Genomic DNA, 6,000 nt, shown 5'->3' with positions numbered 1-6,000 from the left:
AGTAAAGAGACCCTTTTGTTTTGTATTCACTCATCTGTTTTGTCTCCAGTACCTATCATTTCTATCCTGGATCGTCGAACCTGTAAAGATGTATGGAATGGCTCATGCCTGCCTGTCATGTGAGTAGTGTTGGATTGGTCATCGTACTTCATCAGAGGAATAGCCCCCCAGATCTTTTCATCCCTCACTGCATCAGGACTGCCAGTAGAACTGTTTAATACATTATTTACAGAAGCTGTTCTCTAGATTGTCATCTTTTCCAACATTCCACTTCATCTGCTATCATTGCATTTGGACTGTTTATGGACTGCATCATTAGTGTTTATTGTCATATGTTTATGGTTGTGTTAGTCATTAATATCATTGTAGGGAAAAGGGAGGGTTAGCTGTTTATCTGTTGTTTGTGTTTCATTCAATATATTGTATAGTTATTTATTTAAATTGCTGTTAAGTCGTGTCTCTGTGTATGTGTGGTGTGAGTCGGGCCAAGGCTGGGAATGTTACTTTGATCTCCAAAAAAAAAAAAAACCAAATCATTGCCCCCTTCGATAATGTGAATCTGAGGGGCACTGGACCACTGCAACCCTTTGTACTGAAGACCCTCCTGTCCATCTCATTCATTGGTAAAAGTTCTATCTTCAGATCTTTTTTCTTTCCATGAACATTTTTTTTAAACATTGTTTGTAGTTGTATACTAATGGCTTCTATTATATAATTGACTTATTTCTCTCCGCTCTACAGAACATGAAAACACGAGATTAAAAGATTTTCTTGGCCACCACTGCAAATGACTTGGGTTAAGTAACATATAAACAAATCTCTTTTTGGATGGAGTATTCCTTTACAGGTAAACACTTGTCCAGAGCACACCTCGGTTTTGATCGTACACTTTAAACATCTTGAAGTAACTTATAGGAATTCCTTACAGCTTTTCCTGAACTTTGCCCATCTACACTTTATCCCCCCATTTATTTTAAAAGTTGCTTTGGTCACAATGATTAAATCTTTGTTTCATTTTCATTCATTTACTGTTTAACCTCCAAAGATTAGTGTATGCACTTATGATTGTTAAGCTATGCTAAAGAAAATGAATTGGTTTGTGTATTTTGTGCATTTGTTTATTAAGGCATCCGTCCATTTTCTGAACCTCGATTATTCAGTTCTATGGTCACAAGGACTTGGAACTTATCCAGGTAGTCCCTGCTTTGAAAGCAGTAACTAACTTTGCATGGGACACAAATACATCACAGTGCACATTCTTTCACAACAGGCTATTTGAGACACATTCATCATGGAGATATGAAAGGAAGCAGTTCTTTTGGCTGCTCCTGTTAGGGGTTGCCACAGCGGATCATCTTCTTCCATATCTTCCTGTCCTCTGCATCTTGTTCTGTTACACCCATCACCTGCATGTCCTCACTCACCACATCTGTAAACCTTATCTTAGGCCTTCCCCTTTTCCTCTTGCCTGGCAGCTTAGCATCCTTCTCCCAATATACACAGCATCTCTCCTCTGCACATGTTCAAACCAACGCAATCTCGCCTCTCTGACTTTGTCTACTAACCGTCCAACCTGAGCCGACCCTCTAATGCCCTCATTTCTAATCCTGTCCATCTCGTCACACCCAATGAAGGAAGCAGTGATACTTAGAAAAAAGGGCATAATAAAACACAGGAATGTTCCAACTTTACATAGAGTGAATGAACCAGGAAGCATTGTACCATCAATGTTTATCAATCAACCCATTATTCAAACCACTTTAGGGTTGTGGGGGATGCAATCTATCTCAATGGCAATGACCCAGAGGCAGGAAACAATCCTCCTCTACAATGCCGCCTTAGGCCTCTTTTTATGTTCTTCAGGTTTAGCATAACCAGTTTTAGCTTTCATCTATGAGATATTCAACTGGTTGAAGCAGCAGTTCAATAAAATATGTGTAAATGGATATAAGTGGCAGCTTGACTAGGCAGATCTGTCATGCATTTGACTGGTGGTGCTGCAAATGATCTCCTATTTTGTGTTGCTGTTTTTCTTCTTCTGTGTGTGTATGTGTATATCTTTGAGTTTAACAGTTTAGGGGAAGCAGGCCATGTGGTGTAGTGAATAAGGCTTTGGACCTCAAACCTGGAGGTTAAATAAAGATGTTACTTTAATTAGATATTGTAGACTAAAGTCTATGACTGCACTCATTAACAAGTATTCCATGGGTCTGAAGAGGTGAGGCTACTTTTTATTGTTGCTCCTTCGCTACTATAACTGTATATGTTACTATTAATGTATTAACTTTCCCTTTAATTAATGTTTTGAGTAACACTGATAGAGATAATCTCATTGTTGTGTGATTATGTAATATGTAATGATACAGTGTTATTTTCCTCTGTACGTTTGCTTGCCTACCTTTTAATAAAATTCAGTTAAAAAAAAAAACCTGGAGGTTGTGGGTTCAAATTCCACTACTGACATTGTGTGACCGTGAGCAAGTCACTTGACCTACCTGTGCTCCAATTGGAAAGCCAAAAGAAATGCAACCAGTTGTATCATAAATGTTGTAAGTGGTCTCAGGTAACGGTGTCAGCCAAATAAGTAAATGTATAAGGGGTCTTCTCTAATGTAACAAATTGTATCATAAATGTTGTAAGTGGTCTTGGATAAAGGCATCAGCAAAATAAGTATATGCATGAGGGTTTTTCTCTAATTATAATTCTCACATTGAGGTAAGGTAGTTACCTGAGACAAGCAAGACACAATAGGGAATGTTCCCTAACCCTGAGTGGCAAAGAGTGGCCACATGTTGGATTAAGTAGCACATACGAGTACAAATTTCACTGTACTCTGAACATGTAATAATTACCAGCCTATGAAATGAGTCTTTGTGCATTAAAAACATAACAGAAATGACATTCTTAAGTGGCAAGATGGTGATTAACATGACTGCCTCTTAGTTTTAGAGGCCTGGGTTCAAGTTCTAGCCTAGTCAGTCTTTCTGTAGAGTTTGTATGTTCTCTCCAGATCCAGAGGATTTCCTGCAGGTATTCCAGTTTCCTCCTCCTACATCCCAAATATGTGCAGTTTAGGTGGATTAGCAACTCTAGATTGGCATGGATGTGCCCAGTAATAAATTGCCATCCTACTAAGGTTTAGTTTCTATTTTGCTTGTTTTCCGATGGTTCCATAATGATGTTCAGGCCTCGTGCAGCCCTAAGCTGCATTGAGTTGATTGGGAAAATGAGAGGATAGAAACAGGCAGTTACATAACAGATTACTAAGTTTTCAAAATGTTACTCCCTGTCGCATACTTAAAAGGGATTTTATTCACTTGTTTGGCAGGTTCTCAGGGTTCATTTCATTGTTGGTTTATTTCCATTACAAATATGTACACTGGAGAAGCAAGTGAAAAGTCCCGCCATGGTGGGTCATTATACTTTAAGTTATTATTTCAGCTAACAGAAATCTAACCCCAAATGCAGGTTCTGGCAGACATGCCTTGGCTACGTGACTCAGGTGATTAGAAGTGGAATGATACTGTACATTTGTGTGATGGGAGAGCTTTGTGCTTCAATGATCTTTAGAACTTATATTGCATGGAGCTTTGTGATCATGGTAGGGTTAGTGATATGGACAATTGGTCTAAAGGAAGGAGCAAGACAAAGAACAATCTATTACTGGCTACCATGATAGTCTCCATTAAGGCACTGGTGTTTACCAGCAAGTACAGAGTGTCTCAAATAGTTTGTTTGGGCTCAGTCTGAAAAAGCCATATGGAGTCAGCATGTGGGCTCACCACTTATAAGATGAAGGATGCAGGTTTGGTGCAAAACCAGTTGGGGAGCAGACAAGAATAGATTTTATTTAGATGTGCTAGACTTTGGCAATGAAAACTTGCTCCTGAGACTCAGAACATGACTTCTCAGTTGGTAAATGAACCTCAGAGCTCATTCAGGAGGTGGAAAACTACCAACCAGATTGAGTCAGACGTATTGTAATTCTACACATAGCATTGGCTCTGGGACCATATTAATCAATCAGGGATGATGCTCAAAGGGAGAGGCCCAGGGGATACTCAGAAACCCAGGGCTGGGTGCCTAACAGTTGGAATCTGTACCAAGAGACTTGACAATCTCCTTACTGTGACTTTGAGTTGTTGGGAGAAGTGTGACTGTTGTTTCTTCAGAGTATTCATTCTTTTTAGAAAGAATCAGACTTCCTGACTCTATTGTCCTGCTGTGAGAATTCAACACGTATCTGTGAATTTGCAGTGATGCGTTCAGTGACAGTGGGAGGAATGGTTTGTCTGATCTGAACCTAAGGAGAGAAATGTTATTAGAGTCATGTGCCAGTCGTGGATATGAGGGTCCTGGGTAGGTAGCCTGGCTCCCTCTCAAGAATTTCAGCAATACTGGAGGACTTAGCAGTAGAACCACATCATCTCCAGATAAGGAAGAGCAAGTTCAGAGGGATTTTGTATGTGGTTAGAGTGCTGTCCTGCTGTCCTCACAAGATTTGGAAATATACAAATGAGTGTTCACCTTTAGTCCAATCTGGTGTTGTGTTGAACTCGCTGACAAACCAACATCATGGCTCCCACTCAGTATTAGTACTTTTACTCTTTACATGCTTTCTTCTCTTCCCTTTGCTCTTCTGAAAGTAAAGCTTATGCTGTTGAGACATAGCAATAGGCACCTACTTGAACTGGCATTCTAACACTCCAGTCTTTCACAAGAAAGACCTTAAAATCAGTAGACATACCATGTCCTTTAGATCCTGGGTTCATTTGGGTATTTGTTACTTTGAAGGTATTTTTTAATAACTCAGCTTTGAGTTTGATTCATGTTTCCTGCCTCTTTTTTGTATTCCTATTTTTGCCTCCAGTTGAGGCCTATCTTCAACACATGAAAAGTTCCACCATCACTTACTTTTTTCTTTTACTTCTCCCAAGCCATAGTACAAAGCCAATCACCCAATTAAATGCTGCTTAGTGTAAAATGGCCTATAAGCCTTTACATCTAAGAATCCATTTTGGATTGTGACTACTCATTGAGTAAAGCTTTTTGTCTCTGTTGGTTTACTCCAGTTTTCCTTCCACATCCAGAGAGACATGCTGTTTAAACAGAACAGCTATGTAAGCCTGTGCTGTAAAAAGCCCAGGGTCCTAGAAACTATTGAAATCGTCAGAAAAAAATTGAAATGTAGAGATATTAGCTAATTGAAAGGAAATACTCTGGGCATCTCTCTCCTAGGAGGATTCGTTTTGCAGACGTAAAAAAGTAAAAGGGATACCTTTTTGCCGATTTTAGCACCTAAGTGACTTGGCCTTTCTTCTGAAGTTTCATTTTGCTGATGTGCTGGCCTCGCTTGTGTTATTAGCGGCTAAGCGAGATTTCCGTTTCCTCGGATGTGAGCCCTTACCCCGACTCTGCCTCTCACTTCCAGGCCAGACAGACACACATACTTCCACGTGTAGACATTTATATATAAGATGCAAATTCCAAATTAGCCTTGTGAATGTAGGTCCTAAGATGGACTGGATCTGTCAAGGGCCGTTTCCTGTTAAGTATTACTGGGATACTACTGCAACTCTGAATTGGATTAGGTTGGTTTGTGAATGCTATGCCATCACATAAAGTTGTGTTCTGTCGTCAGTATGGTACATTCTGTACATATATGTAGAAGGTGAAGTGTCAGAGCAACCATTGTCACTTAAAAATGACCTCAAGCCAATGACACAATGTCAGAGCACAGCTTAATTAAAGGTGTCTTATCAAAATTGTTTTGAACGGAACGTGTTATCTCAAAGGATTGCACCACACTTGTTAGTTTTGGCACAAGAATTTGTAAATACCAGTAACGGTGGACTGCACGATAACGTGCAGTGAATACACTTGACTTATAGTTTTCATACTCTTTCTGTGTACTCTTTCTGTTTACATTTAGCATTCATTTGCTCAGAGGTTGATGTGCTCTTGTTTTCTCCACTCTATCGGCCTGCTTCTTCTGTTCTT

This window comes from Erpetoichthys calabaricus, chromosome 9 (assembly GCF_900747795.2).
Source record: "Erpetoichthys calabaricus chromosome 9, fErpCal1.3, whole genome shotgun sequence".
Taxonomy (NCBI): Eukaryota; Metazoa; Chordata; class Cladistia; order Polypteriformes; family Polypteridae; genus Erpetoichthys; species Erpetoichthys calabaricus.
The sequence above is the reverse complement of the archived record's forward strand: the minus strand, read 5'-3'. Positions refer to the sequence as shown.